The 16393-nt window shown below is 35.7% G+C and overlaps 1 pseudogene; it reads left to right on the forward strand.

The window, feature by feature from the left end:
* Positions 1 to 13096: 13096 nt before the first annotated feature.
* LOC109457250 (elongation factor 1-gamma pseudogene) overlaps positions 13097 to 16393 on the forward strand; it is a 131131-nt pseudogene continuing 127834 nt past the window's right edge.

Here is a 16393-nt window from a genome sequence, read left to right on the forward strand (position 1 = left end):
AATTAAATAAAGGCTTTTTTCCACCTATAATTAACTTCATTTCTCATTTTATCCATAAATGTCCCTGGTAGGGCAAAAAACAGATGGGAAAACTTGTTCTAACTATTTTTCTTTAGAATAAATGTTCAGTTTTTCATGATTTCTTTCAAATAGGCTTTTTCTTTATTTTTCTTTGTGTGGCATCTTGGTATAGTGAGAAGTTTATGCAAAATCATAGTAGCATTGAAGGGGTATCTGGTCTACATGTTGTTACCTGCTATCTCCCCTAGGAAGTCAGTGATGACGAAAGCTCATTTCACCTTTCTTTGGGCAATGGTCTCTGTCCTGTAAGCATCCACTCGGAAGTGCCTATAGCTAGTACAATTGATTGTTCTCTTGGGAGGAGAAACACACTGTGATTACTCACTGGGAGCCTGGCCATTCCCCTCTGCTGACACTACTTATTTACGAAGCACACATAAGGTGCTAACCATGTTCCAGGTACTATTCAAAGTGTGTCATATTTATACTTGAGTTAGTTTAATAACAGCCCTAAATGATGACACTATGAATAATCTCATATATATGATGGAATGGATGTCCAGTGAGGTTAAGTAACATGCCTAAAGTTACAGAGTTAGTATGAGGTATGAGGTGTGATCATAAAATAAGGTGAATGTTTAAATAAATAAAAAAATTACAGTAGAAAACACATTGCCATTAATTCCCCTCAAAATATTGCCCACCTCACTTGGAGCACACTTATCTTCTTGTTCTTGCCACTTTCTCAAGCAGTTCTGGAAGACACTCTTTCGTGTCATTACTTCATCCTCCATCATGACAACACTCCGTGTCACACATCTCTTCTGGTATACGGCAATTTCTGTCAAATGAAAACATTTTGGTGTGTCCTCATCCACCTTATTCACTGGATCTGGCACCGTGTGACTTCTGGCTCTTCCCCAAAGTCAAAATGACCATGAAAGGTAAACGTTTTGAATCGATTCAGGACATCGAGACAGCCACACCAGCACAACTAAAGACACTCATAAAAGAGGACTTCTAGAACTGCTTCAGAAAGTGGCAAGAACAATGGGATAAGGGTATTTAAAGTGAGGGGGGGAGGGATTGTGAGGAGGATAAATGGCAATGTATCTTTTACTGTAATTGTTTGTGGTTTTTTTTTCATTTAACCATTCACCTATGTTTTGATCACACCTCATACTTGTATGACTGGATATAAACCCAAGCAGCCACTCTCTTGAGTGCACACATTAACACTCTGCTACCATGTCTCTAGGCTTCTTTTCACAACCCTCCAGTGCTACTAAAACCAGACTCCACTGCATTCTACTTCTCTTCTATGGCTTGGATCTGCCCAGACAGGTGCCTCTGGTACAGTGACACATCTCCTGAGACTTCAGCTGAACCCTAGGCAGGACCATCTACTCAATCCTCAGCTACTTAAAGGAGACTTAAAAATTTGAGTGTTTATTCAATACCATGTGCAGTCTACTTGGAAATAAGATCCTTGTCTCAGATTTTCTTCCTGCCTAAACACGTCTTGTTAGTATTTCTGTATCAATGAAGCTACCTTCATGAGCCTCAAAGAATAAATGAGACAAAATCTTTATTCACTTTAAGCTCCCCCTTCAATTTATGCTGGGGTGGGTGGTGGTAGTTGGCTTGTGTAGTGACCTTTCTCAGGGATTCACTTTGTATCATCTCCTCCAATCGGGCATTTAGGCTTATTTTTCAGGAACTCAAAGGCTTTCTACTCCTTCCTGTGGAAAAGAAACATTCCTTATATTTATACTTTTCAAATAATGACATATAGTAAGCTTTGTTCTTGAAGATTCTGAAATTAAAAAAAAAAAGAATCCTCTCTACAAGTAGCCTATTTTGGAGAACTATTATTTCTCAATTGACTCAAAAAATCTCATTAAAATTCAAAGATGATCAATTATGTCTTTATGGTTCTAGCCAACTCTATACAATGGCATTCCCCCTACTCATTTGGGGGAAAGGTAGGATTATGAGAGTAAAAGTGTACTGGTTTTATATCTCAAATATCTCTATAAAACTATTGTGTGTTAGACATCTCTTTTAAATATATTTCTACATTATTTTTCACAAAAGCATCTTCTTATAGTTGAGAGGGCTTGTTACTAAATGAATGGGATATTATTCCTTTAGTCTATGATCAATATTTGATGAAGTCTCCTAATAATAACCCTTGGCCACCTCCCTTGATCAAGACCTTATTTCTATCATCTATGTGAGAGAGTCTGGCTCACAGGTGTGGAACATTGATAATACATGGGCCTAAGTGGTATAAAGCAATTTCATACTGTGGGAAATTTGGCCTCCTGTAAAAAACAAAGGATGAAATAAGAGCGAATGTTTGCATCCTTAAAGAAAAGGTAGGATAAAGGACTAAAGTTTACTTTTTTCCACAATTAGGAAGCTATATTTTTGGATCAGTTGTTCTAAAACGGGCCAATACACACATTAGAAAATGAATTGATTTGGCTGAGAAAAATGTAGGAATCATAATTTTATATTGTCAGAGGAACCCTGGCAAGTGACAGCATAGACAATAGCAGCAACAATTTGATGGCAGCTCTCCAAAGATCTTGTTCCTGTTTGGAGCTCTCAAAATGTTCCAAATGGTATGAATGCTTTATTAACATTTAGGCCTCACGAGGTGGCTTCTTTCTGTGGATAAAAAACAAAAGCACTCAGGGATTCCAGTTCCACTCACATCTGTAGCTTCTGCTTTTGTCTAAATTTGATATTTTTGACAATACACCCTTCAGCAAAAAGCTTCAACAGCTTGTGTAATTATTAACATGAGTGCTACAAACTCTTTGTACTGTACTTAAGAGTTGCCAACCTTCACTGTCAGGAAAATCATGGAAAATTAAATTAGGACAATAGATGAAATAATGGATGTGAGGGAGTGAAATCCCTAAGTGCTTTGGTCATGCTGCTAATGAAGAAAGACTCCCTCTCCCTTTTCTCTCAGTGTGAATGTCAGATCTCAACCATAAATGTGTACCTTATATACTGTTTCCTCTTTCACATAAGCTGCTAATGATTTCTTGAGTGGCTCCTTTAAAATGGCCTCTTTTAATACAGTGTTTCAAAACCACAGTTCAATTAACAGTACTGCTTTAAACAGGCCAACTTTCAAATTACCAAAAAAATACAAAGATGAAAAGGAAACTGACAGAGCTGACCTGTCTTTAGAGTATGTGTCTAAAAGCATTTTTATATGGCCCTCTATTAAAAATTATACAAAGTGACCAATACAATGATGGTCCTACAAGAACCAATTGCATGAGGTAACATATTACTGATTCAGTTGGGAATAAAAGCAACTTCCTACAGAAACACTGAAGGAAATAATTCATGTAGTATTAAATATGATGAGCAGGGATTACTATATCTCTTGTAGAGCCTCCTTCATTTATTTTCTAATTTCATGTGAGCCTGTATATCAATTTTTATCAATTTCTAATTAATTGTGAAACATTAATATCAACAGAAGGGGAATATTATCATTTTCTAATTAAATATGAACCATCAATGAAAGATAAATGGAATTCAGTTTGTTGTCAATATTAATAAAAAAAAAGCTAGAGACATAATTGGAGAGTTCAAAGAAAATAATATAGAAAAATGGTTGAGGAAAGAGGTAATATTCATGCTTGAGAAAAACAGACCCAACCTGTCCATCACTCACATGAACTGAGTTAACATAACAACCTACTAAGTGTCTTTGGTACCATTACCAAAGAGCTTAGAAGTACAAGCTTAGCACTCAGTAACGTGCTTCTTTTGGTGGGTAGCACAATGGCAGGGGAGAGCAGTGAGGATGGTAACAGAGTTGATCACATTGCTTGGTCAAATGCAGGCATAGTCTAGGCAAATAGATCTCAAGTATTTCAGAACAAAAAGCCCTCTTTTTTTTTTTTTTTTTTTAACATTTTTTAATTAGTTTCAGGTGTACAAAACAATGTAAAAGTTAAACATTTATCATTTATATCCCTCACACAGTGACAACCCCCCATCTACTACCCCTCTGACATCGCACAGAGCCATTACATTTCCACTGTCTCTATTACTAATGCTGTACTCCACTTCTTGTAAGCGTATATATATAAACTTGTAGTTGACATTTATTATTGTTCAGCTTCAGCTTCAGGTGTACAGTGCAGTGATCAGGCATCTACATCCTCCCTGAGGTGGTCTCCCTAATGAGACAGAAGGCTCTTACTAAGAGGCCCCATGTACCCCAATAATAAGGCTTAAATTTCAATTCCTTATTGGCAGTTTTAAAGACTGACCTGTTCTCTGAGGCTAATTCTCTCTTACAAGGATGTTAGTTGGTTTCCCTGTCCTAATTATTTCTGCATATTTTTTATTTTTAGATAGATTCAGCTTGTTCCTCCCTTGATAACATTATTTCCATCAATAAAGGAACAAATACATTATAAATCAGTCTGACACAAGGGGTAATCTTGAATTCCAACCCATTACCACTTCAAAGTCAAATTCATTCAAATTTTGGATCACCCTTGTGTTTCTCATTGTCTAAGACATTCCTTTATTGTTACATTTGACTTTATTCAATAAAAATTCAAATCTCTCCTCCCTTATCTTTGATATGAGCTCACCACAATTATACTAGTTACTAATATCCAACAAGGACTGTGTCATTTGTCATATCACCTGCCCAAGGTCATCTGAAATTTGGGTGAAGAGATTCTAGTCTATTCAAAATTGCACTAAAGTTACTAGCCAATACAATAATGCAAGAACAAGAATTAATTACATAATGATTGGAAAGGAAAAATTACAAGACTATTCAGAGATGGAATGATTGTGTACTTAGAAATCCTAAGGAATCTACCAAGAAATCTACCATCATAAGCATATTTAGTAAGGTTACAAAGACAACATACAATTTTATTTGTAGTTATAAATAGTAACATGGAAGATTTACTCAAGACCTATTGAATACACTAACTTTACTCAAAATAATTTAAAACGTAGATTTGTAATCACCAAAGTCTAGGAAATAAGCTATAATTCATCATCAATAAAATGAACGAATATTAAGTATTTTTTAATAAATTTGATTCATATTGATTCATATTTTATACACTTCTTAAACCATCACTCAAACTTTTCCATTATCCAAGGAAGTTCCCTCATTCCCGTTTCCTGGCAATTCCTACCACCATCCCAATATCTTGGGGCAACCATTGCCTGATTTCTATTATGGTAAATTAATTTTTCCTGACTTTGATGTCATATAAATTGATTCACTTAGAGTGTGTTTTTTATGCTTGTCTTCTTTTGTTTACCATAATACCCTTGAGGTTCATCCATGTTGCTCTGTGTGTCTCGAAATTATTTGTTGTTCCATTCTTATGAATAAAACACAATTTGTTTCCAATTCCTGGTTTAAAAAACAGCCCAGTTCATGATTAAAGAATAGGCTGCTGCAAGCAGGAATTTTAACTGATCTTATATTTAGGCGGTGATAAATAATCCCGGGGGTCCTCACATTACTATGGCTTTCAGGGCCACCAATATCGGACTGCCTCTGACAAGAGACAGTCAGGAAGTTCTCACTATTTCTGGGATTTTTTGTGATCTATATATAGATTCTGCAGTTGATGCCCTATATTCTAATTTTGAAACTTCTAACTAAGAGTATTTCAACCAACTGACACATGCAATGTTCCCCATAAAAATGAATAAATAGTTTATCAAAGAATTGGCTATAACACGTTTGTTATTAAATCCCATTTCCCACTTCTTCCATTATAACAAAAATACACCGATAAGAAAAAGGTTAAATCATTAAAAGTAAATTAAATCTAATGTCCTCAATGTTTATCCATGTGACAGTAGCCTGTTATAGGATTTCTTTCCTTTTTAAGACCAAATAATATATGGTTTTATATATATATATATAAATATATATATATAATATATAATATATATATTATATATATATATATAAAACCACATTTTGTTTATCTATGTGAATATATATATATACTTAACACTCTCAACTGTACACTTAAAAGTAGTTAAGATGGTAAATTTTATGTGATTTGTTTTTTTACCACAATAAAAGACTCAAAAATAAGTTAATTCATTAAATATAAAAATATAAAGGAAAGTCCTCAATAGTAAAATGTCAGAAGATGTGGATAGAAGTTACTTTTGTAGTTTATTTTAAAAAATAATAATAAATCTCTGGGTTAGACTTTAAGTGATGCATTCAGTGCCAGAACTATAATCTGTTATTCTAACTCTATTTTCTAGCATCATTTGAATAAACTACAAATTTATTATGCTCATTACTGTGGAGTTTAAAATATAAAATATTAACACATATGTTAAATGGCAATATCATACTTCAAACGATGCCAAATTGCTGTACTTGAGGACTTGATTACTTGTCAGATAAGAAGATAAATGCTGTGATTTTGAAACAGGGAGAAGTCACTGTAGGATGAAAAGCCTGGAAAAGCTTCATACTGGAACAGAAACTTAAGTCAAGCTTTGAAAGGTAAGCATTCATTTGAGTTATTATCCAACCTTTTAATTATCGCTACCAGTACATATACATTTTACTTGTTATAAGCTTACTCATATGTTGACCATTTAAATTGGTCACAAATAGCAAATTTAGTCCAACCAATATTAAAGGAGTTTGTCATAGATATTCAATAAAGAACAATAGATATTGTTGGGAAAGACTTGAAATAAAAATCTTAGCTCTCAATACTTGACATTACCTGCAAGCGATGCCAATAGCGTCTGTTCACATCAATGAAACTAACCGTGATTTAAAATAGAACGAAACTGCAAGTGCCTGGACACAACTTGACTCTCAATAGCTAAATAAAGAAAACATAAACGGAAAATGATAGCACCGATATGAACACCTTCAGTTTGTTCAGAGGCAAAACACCGCATGAGATTTCAGTATTTATCTTTTCCTGACATCTGAATGTTGTCATAGTATTAAATTTAACAGCTGACTAAACGCAACACTCACAAGCTGATGGATGATAGGTAGTCATTGTTGAAGCCAAGCTTCAGAACAACATGTTTTACAGGGTACAGTATCCAATTTCCTGAAGTGACAGTTTTCAGGAGCTTAATAGCTAAAGGATAGTAAATTGCTAACTTCATGAGCATTTTTTGGCACAAACTTTTAGAAGCAATTTTCAAGGGAGTCATCTAGGATGAATGATACTGTACTTAGTGCAACATCGGCACACAACATGAAACAATCGTTGTGTGCAGAATATGACATGATATGACCTTAACTACAACTTGTGTGTAAGGAGAGCAGGAGATGATCATGTTACATGACGTACGTTTCATCCGTGCCAGGAGAAAAGAACTTCCAGCCACTGAACTCCTCTAAATGAGAAGGCTGGTATTTACTTAAAAGTCTAACGTCCTAGGATGGGAGTGTTTAAATTTTTTTTTTTTTTTTATGACTAACCAAACAGAGCTTTGTATCATGGAAAAGTGTGGTGCAATGTATTACTAATTCAGATGAGTCTCCTTCTGCACACATGTCTTAAACTCAGGGACGCGGCTGAGGCACTGAAGGAGTCATTTGTCATGTTCTCTCCAGAAAGCTCTTCCAACAGCTTCAGCCTCAAGGAAAATTTGTGTAAAAGAATGCAAATTGTGCAGCATAAATTAATCTTAGCTGGTGAGATATATAATTCAGAGGGAAGGGGCTCCATTTTTCTTTGAGCTAAAAAAGACAGTATATTAATACTTACTCATTGACTTGCTCTTTTACTTACCTTCTAATTAATCTGTTACACAGAAATAACTCCCTTGCAACATTACTTTCTATGTAACCTGAAATACTTTGAGAAATATAGACATTCAGTAATCTTTAGAAGGTAGAAATATAGGTGGTTAAGAATTGGAGATCTGGAGTCGTGTATCTACCATTAAATTCTAGGTGTGCCATGTTATGTCTGTGACTCTGAGTCAGGTCAACTAACTTTTCTGTGCATTCATTTCCTTATTTGTAAAATTAAAATATTGTTATTATGTATGTCATAAACTACTAAAGAGTTTGAATATATTAGCACATGTAAAACATATTCAGACAAAACTATCACATAGGAAGAGTCGATAAACATTTGCTTTATTGGCTAATATGTGGATCTTTTCTCATGTGTCATGTATCAGACAGATTGTTATGGGAATCAAAATGTAAGGAATAATGTAGATAATGATATTCAATTTTACTGTGCTGATATTACAGACTGGTATTGCTATGATGATAGTATTCAAATTGAAAATTTTAAACCGTGATGCCATTAGGCGCTGATCCTAAAATTCTAAAATTAGTTTTGAAATGACAAATTAAGTGGCAAATTAAGACAGGATGCGGTAAGGGAGGGGGACCAGATGGATGGGAGGTAGTAGTAGAAGGAACTTCAAGAAAACTCTCTTGCACAGCTCATATGAATTATCCAGGGCATCCTCGAGGGGTATGTCAGGGATGTCTAAAGAATCTCATGATATGCGACATCATATCTATCAGCCTGAGACATCTGGGCAAAGAGAGAACTGAGACTTATATTTGGAAAGTAACTGCCCTTCCAAGGCTGGCAAGGTAAAACATGTAACTGTGTGTCTCTCATGTGTCGGCCAAACATGGAAGTCAATCTAGATTCATTTTAAAAAGAATTTAATCCAAGAGAAAGTTTGTCAGAGAATGTGAAGAAAACCCTTGGGAATAAGAAGCTAAGGAAGACCAAAGAGCCAGCTAAAGGTGAGAAATCCTCTATCCCATGAGGGCTGCAGATAGAGAGAGCCAGCAAGGGACTTCTGAAGATTGCATGACATTACCAAAGACCACAGAGTGAGCTTCAAATGTCTCCCATTTACAGAGAGCCAAAGTCATCGTAAGATAGTTTCAGTTAGGTGAGAACATTCCCTTTCCTCTCTCCAGGTATCCCAACCGGAGAGGGGTCCGTCACTATACCGAGTAAATGAGTAAATATGGTATAAGGACGCCAAATACATCTCCCTCCAAAAAGTAAAGAAGCCACCAGCAACCAAGATCTAGATGAAAAGAGGTACTGGGAAAGGCCTGCTCTTGAATAAAGATGAAAGTGTTAAATACTTCAGAAACAACATTCCACTTTTGGAACCAAGACCTCATTTTGTGAATAAAATAACCGTGGGATTCCTTATTACCTAAGAGTGACAGAAAAATCATGAGGCTTGCCAGAGTTGTCAGTGAGTGGCAGAAGAAAAATGTTTCCCTAAGTGAGGGGCAGTGGGAGACAAAATTATAGTTGCATTTTGATGACACCACACTACTTCACTTGTTCAACTCAGCCGGTCCCCCTAATATCAATAGTATTATGTGTCGTGGACAAATACTCCTTGGCTCTCATGTGGGTAGTTTCTCCTACCCACATGGCCGTGCTTTTTTTAATGAGAAATTTGCCCTTCTCCCATGTTTATACATGCTATTACTGTGAAAAGTATTCTATCCTCAGCTCCAAGAATGTATACCGTGATTGGCTTAAGCCAATCAACATATCACATCTCTCTGGTCAATAAGAGACAGGTTTGTGAATAGAGTTCTCAGGAAATGCATTTGTGCCATAGGTATTACAGTTAGAGACGCCACTCTTTCCTCTATCTAAAGAAGACATGGGAGAATGTGGAGTATGAAACTGCTGTAATCACTTAGCTAATACAGTGGAGAACCCTTAGCTGTGTAACATGGGATGTGAGCATAAAACTAACCAAAGAAGGCAGACATTGTTTGAGCTCCTATAGAGAGGTTAAGCTCTCTTGATGTTTTAGTAAATTAAAGCAGTCAATTTTACTTCTTCTTTAATCCAATCTGAGACATTTTTGTGTCATTTCTAACGTATGCTCTCATAAAGAATTTGAGAATTTTTTGGTCACTGAATAAGAACCTAATATTTTTTTTCTTAACAAACATATGAGTATTCTAGCAGGTTGTTTTTTATTCCCCAGCAAAATTGTACTATTAAAATAAGAGCCTGGTTTCCCAGAGTTTTTACAATCAGATGTATATGTCCTGAATTATTTATTTCTCTGCAAATAACTCCTGTTATATTAGAGTGAAACCTTTATACACATTTTAAGAATTAAAACAAGCAGAACATTCTGATTTTAGCTTCATCAAAACTCTTGTCTGAAGTCAATCCTCTGAGGATAAGTGAGAAAAAAAGCAGTCATTTTATAAATTAAAATTTAAGTCATATGTTAAACTAATTCAAATAAACTTAAAAAGGCAAAAACAAATTTGTATAGATAAAATATAAAGCCACTGAGATTAGAATGGAAAGCCTACTTTAATTCTACCCTCCCCAAGTCTCTTTATATTATACTACTGTTTGATTTGGCACAGTTGATTTCTAATCCTTTATTTCTTATTCATTACAAATCAACATAATTGCTAAATGTTTCCATTTTTGGATACATTATTTGATATTTGAAGTTATTATTTTCTCACTCATAATATGCAACAAATTAACATCAATCCTCAGAGATTTTACTGGATTTCTTTCTGCCTTCTTTTCAAAACAATTCCTGACCTCTAGTTCCTATAGATTCAGAAAATAACACATCTTCTATTTTGCTCTGATAGTTGCTTTGTTTTGCTCCGCTTTCTGGCATAAATATTAGGCTTCACCTTATGGTCCTTAAGGAGTAACTTCTTCCAATTTCATGTCTGAATAAATAATGTTGGATAGAGAATTTTAACATTTTTAAAACCAATTTTAGTGTAGAATATATTTTAATGCAAAGACATGAAAAATATAGTAATCCTTATTATTTAAATAAATCCATAATAATGAGAATATCTCTTTTCTTAGGCTAGCAAGATTTAAATAACAATATTTGAGAGACCATATTTTTAGGTCATTTACAAGAATTTTTATTTATCAGGAAACTGAAATTTATTTGGACTTGAAAGTCAAAATGACCTATACATACCAATATCATTAGCCCAGAAAAATTGTGTAGTGAGTTATTTCCCTGTCAGAGCCCATGAGCTAGGCAAAGATGAGCTACAGTAAGGTCTGATTAGGAAGTCGCTGGAGAAAAGTATTCATGAAATGGCCTTTGTATAAAACAATACAGCTACTTGAATGGAAGATTTAAAATATATGCTGTTTCAATTTTCATCCCTCTAAGTATTTCAAAATTTAGACATGAATATAAATCTAACACGTAACCAAATTAAATATTGGGGAACTCCTTGTTTTCCCTTCTTGAAGGCAAACTTACCAAATCCTGATTTGAAAAACAGCCCAGCTCATAATTAAAGAATAGGCTGGTGCAAGCAAGAATTTTAACTGATCAGGTGATAAATGATCCTGGAGTCCTGACATCAATATGGTTTTCAGGGCCACCCAATATCAGACTGCCTCTGTCTGACAAGAGACAATCAGGTAGTTCTCACTATCCCTGGGATTTTTTGTGGTCTATATATAGATTCTGCTGTTGATGGCTTACATTCTAATTTTGAAACTTCTAACCAAGAGTGTTTCAACCAAATGTCACATGCAATGTTCCCCATAAAAATGAATAGATGTTTTATCAAATAATTGGTTATAACACTTTTGTTATTAAATCCTATTTCCCACTTCTTCTATTAGAACAAAAATACACTGATAATAAGAAAAAGGTTAAATCAGTAAAAATAAATTAAATCCAATGTCTTCAATGTTTATCCATGTGACAGTGGCATGTTATAGGATTTCCTTCCTTTTTAAGACCAAATAATATTTGATTATACATAGATATACATATATTATATATATATATATATATATATATATGTGTATGTGTGTGTTTATATATATATATATAGAGGGTGTCAAAAATTTATACACATTTTAAGATAGGAAAATAAACTGTATTAATTGTAATACTCAATATATACCAATAACAAAAGATGAATACAAGTCACATTTGACTTCTGCAATTACAAGAGGTGCTCAAAGTGGTTAGCATCAGCATCCAGATACTTCTGATTACAGCAAACTAGTGCTTGAGCATACATAACATCTGTGAAAATATATGTACATTTTTTGGCACCCCCTGTACATCACATTGTGTTTATCTATGTAAGTATATTTAACACTCTGAACTGTACATTTAAAAGTGGTTAAGATGGTAAATTTTATGTGATTTTTATTGTGTTTTTTATTACCGTAAAAGACTCAAAAATAAATTAATTCATTAAATATAAAAATATAAAAGTCCTCAATAGTAAAATGGCAGAAGTTGTGAATAGAAGTTAAATTTTTTCACAAAGAAAATACGTACAGGACAAATGCATCATAAAATTGTCATAGCTTATAAATAACTTTTTCAGTTTCTCCCTAAAGAGATACTAGGGTGACACAGTGAGATAATATATGCAAGTCTTTAGAACAGTGACTGGCCTATTAAATTGTCCATCAAGGTTAGATGATATTATTAGGCATAGGATTTAGAACTAGAGTACGAGTGGGAAGAACATTTTAAAAATAAAAATAAAAAACATCGAGTGTCATACCCAAGTAACTCAAGATTTAAGAAGTCATGGTACTAAGTGTAGAAAAATATAGGTCCTAAAACATTGCTGGAAGGGTAAATTTGTATAGCCTTCTTAGAAATTAATTTGATAATGTGTTCTCAAACCCTTAAAGAGTTTTCTTATCCTTGACCCAGTAATTCCATTGCAAAAACTCAATCTTTAAGAACTAATGAGATATGTAGGAAAATGTTCACTGCTAATACATTTATACAAGTAAAAACTTAGAAGACAATTATAGCTTGCTATGAATAAGAATGTTTTATTTCATTTATACACACTTAATGCAGTCTATTTCTCTGTACAGAAAAAAAACGGCATTAATGATCAAATAATGAACTTTGCCGCTTATTCATATTTAATGATGTTGGTCACTTAGTGTATTTAATAATAGCATTCTTAATATGTTAAAATGACTGATTTAAATTGTATGGAGTATCATTTTAAATAAAAACACAGAGAAAAGTTTTTATCTGTGGAATCACCATGGCGCCAGATACATATACCCTGAAAACTGGAGGGCTTCAAGGCGCTCATTGCCGCTCAGTGTAGTGGGGCTCAGGTCCGCGTGCTCTCTGCACCACCCCACTTCCATTTTGGTCAAACCAACTGCACCCCTGAATTTCTCTGTAAATTTCTACGTGGCAAGTTTCCAGCATGTGAAGGTGACGATTCTGTGTTCGAGAGCAATGCCATTGCCGACTCCGTGAGCAGTGAAGAGCTTCAGGGACGTTCTTCAGGGGCAGCAGCACAGGTGGTACAGTAAGGGAGCTTTGCTGACAGCGACATAGTTCCCCCTGCCAGTACCTGGGTGTTCCCACATTGGGCATCATGCACCACAACCAGCAGGCAACAGAGAAGGCAAAGGAGAAGGTGAGGTCAATTCTGGAGCTACAGGATGCTCATCTGAAGACGAGGACTTTTCTGGTGGGCAAATGTGTGACACTGGCTGACATCACGGTTGTCTGCACCCTGCTATGGCTCTAGAAACAGGTCCTGGAGCCTTCTTTCTGCCAGGCATTTCCCCATACCAACCGCTGGTTCCTCACCTGCATTAACCAGCCCCAGTTCTGGGATGTCTTGGGAGAGGTGAAACTCTGTGAGAAAATAGCCCAGTTGATGCTAAAAAATTTGCAGAGAGCCAGGCTAAAAAGGACACTCCACAGAAGGAGAAAGTTTCTCAGGAGGAGAAGCCAAAACCCCAGGTTGAGCAGAAAGAGGAGTAAAAGGCAGTTGCTCCCGCTCCTGAGGAGGAGATGGACAAATGTGAGTAGGTGCTGGCTGCTGAGCAGAAAGCCAAGGACTCCTTTGCTCACGTGCCCAAGTGTGCCTCTGTGTTGGATGACTTTAAGCACAAATATACGGAAGCGCACAGAGAGTGTGTCCTCGTTGGAGAACGAGGACACACTCTCTGTGCGCTTCCATATATTTGGGAGCACTTCGATATGGATGGCTAGTGCCTGTGGTACTCTGAGTACTGCTTCCCGCAACAGGCTCACCCAGACCTTCAGGAGTTGCAACCTCATCACTGGAATGTTCCAGTGATTGGACAAACTGAGGAGGAATGCCTTCGCCAGTGTCATCCTCTTTGGAACCAACAATAGCACCTCCATTTAGGGAGTCTGGGTCTTCCCAGGCCAGCAGCTCGCCTTTCCACTGAGTACAGATTGGCAGGTGGACTACAAGTCATATGAGGGCAGACAATTAAGTTCGCAAACTCGTCCTGGAAGAAGTGCTACATACCTCATTACTGAATCACTGCGGTCACCTTCAAAGTACTCCCCTTGGGAAGCTATGCACCAACACCAGTGCCTAGTCCACACTCAAAGCAATTTTGGAACTCTTTTTCTGGAATGGCCATCAGAGCTGTCATCGTGTTACCCTTGATGTCCTGAATGTCATCAAAATATCTTCCTTTTAATATTTCCTTTATCTTTGGGTAAAGAAAGAAGTCATTGGGAGCCAGATCAGGTGAGTGGGGAGGGTGTTCCAACACAGTTATTTGTTTACTGGCTAAAAACTTCCTCACAGACAGTGCCGTGTGAGCTGGCACCTTCTCGTAATGCAAGAGCCATGAATTATTAGCAAAAAGTTCAGATTGTTTTCATCTAACTTTTTCACACAGCCTTTTCAGCACTTCCAAATAGTAAACTTGGTTAACTCTTTGTCCACTTGGTACAAATTCATAATGAATAATCCCTCTGATATCAAAAAATGTTAGCAACATCATTTTGACTTTTGATTTAGACTGATGGAACATTTTTGGTGGTGGCGAATTGGCTGACTTCCATTGTGTAGTTTGATGCTTTGTTTCAGGGTTGTATTGGTATGCCCATGTTTCATCACCAGTGATAACATGGCCAAAACATCACCTTGCCTCTCCAAAAGGTCTTGGCAAACTTCGACTCTCCTTTGCTTTGGTTCATCAGTGAGTTCCTTGGGGACCATTTTTGCACACACCTTTCTCATGCCAAGATTTTCAGTTAAGATTTTCCTAACTGTTTTTCTATCCGTATTTACTTGGTCTGCTATTCTTTTCACAGTCAGCCGACGATTTTGATGCACAATTCAATGAATTTTTGCAATGTTTTCACCAGTTCTGCTCGTTACTGGCCGCCCTGACCTCAAGTTATCAGTGACACGTTCTCTCCCCTCAGAAAAATGATTAATCAATTTGTACATTGCCGTTTTCTTCACGGTATTATCCCCATAAACTTGGACTAACATGTCCCTAATTTCATTTCCACTTTTGCCAAGTTTAACAACAAGTTTAATGTTTGTTCACTGCTCTAATTTAAGCTCAGATATTCTCACGATGGCACACAAACTACGCAACAACAATAATGAACGTCACTTAGCAAGACACCACCACACGTCGACACGAACACAGCTGTGAGACACTGATATACCAAGGTTATGAAACCTTATAGAGCTGTTTGTACGGTGCTGCCAATGTAAGTGCATGGTGGCAAGTTCATGGACATAATTGTCAGACTTGTATTATGTATAATCCGCAGGCAATTGTTTTGAAACTGATTCTATAACTTAAAGTTACTTGAAACATTTTATTTTATGATTTAAATATCCCCCTGACCCACAAAAAAAAATCTTACTCATAGTCTTAATTTATTTAACAAACCGTTTCTTAATATGTAAAAGAAAGTAAATATCCCAACACTTATCAAAATTAGCAACAACAAAAAATCAAATTTTAGTATTCAAGTGTATATTTTATTCTAGGATCTTAACATAATTATTAATGACATGCAGAGAAAAGGAGTACTTACAGTAAGATTTATTTATTCAGGGAAAGCTTCTCATGGAATGAGTAGATCAGTTTTCTAAGGAGGGTGCAGTGGTAAATAAATACAGTTCCCAAGATATGGGGAGGATGCAAAAATAAAAGGAACCAAGAACTATATTGTAGAGTTTGATTTTTGTAGGTCAGTATCTCACAACCTTCTTAAAACGACAGCTCTTAAATCTATTACAGCAGCTGAGACAAGTGTTCCAATCTGTGTTTTGAGATCGTTTGGAAACCATGCTCAAAAATTAGATAGTGTATATTTACTTTAGTTTCAGTGTAAATGCTCTCTACCCCGATGAAAGAAGGAAACCCACCACAAAATGACACGTTTAAAGATAGATTTACAATACTGAAAATTTTCAGATTATTGGATATAGGTTTAAAAAGGGAAGAATGTTAATTCAAGGAACACCTACCACGTGCCAGGCCCTATGCTGGTATTTGTATATATTGTGATATTCACC

Source organism: Rhinolophus sinicus, chromosome 17 (genome assembly GCF_057876585.1).
Source record: "Rhinolophus sinicus isolate RSI-liver-muscle chromosome 17, RSI-T2T, whole genome shotgun sequence".
Taxonomy (NCBI): Eukaryota; Metazoa; Chordata; class Mammalia; order Chiroptera; family Rhinolophidae; genus Rhinolophus; species Rhinolophus sinicus.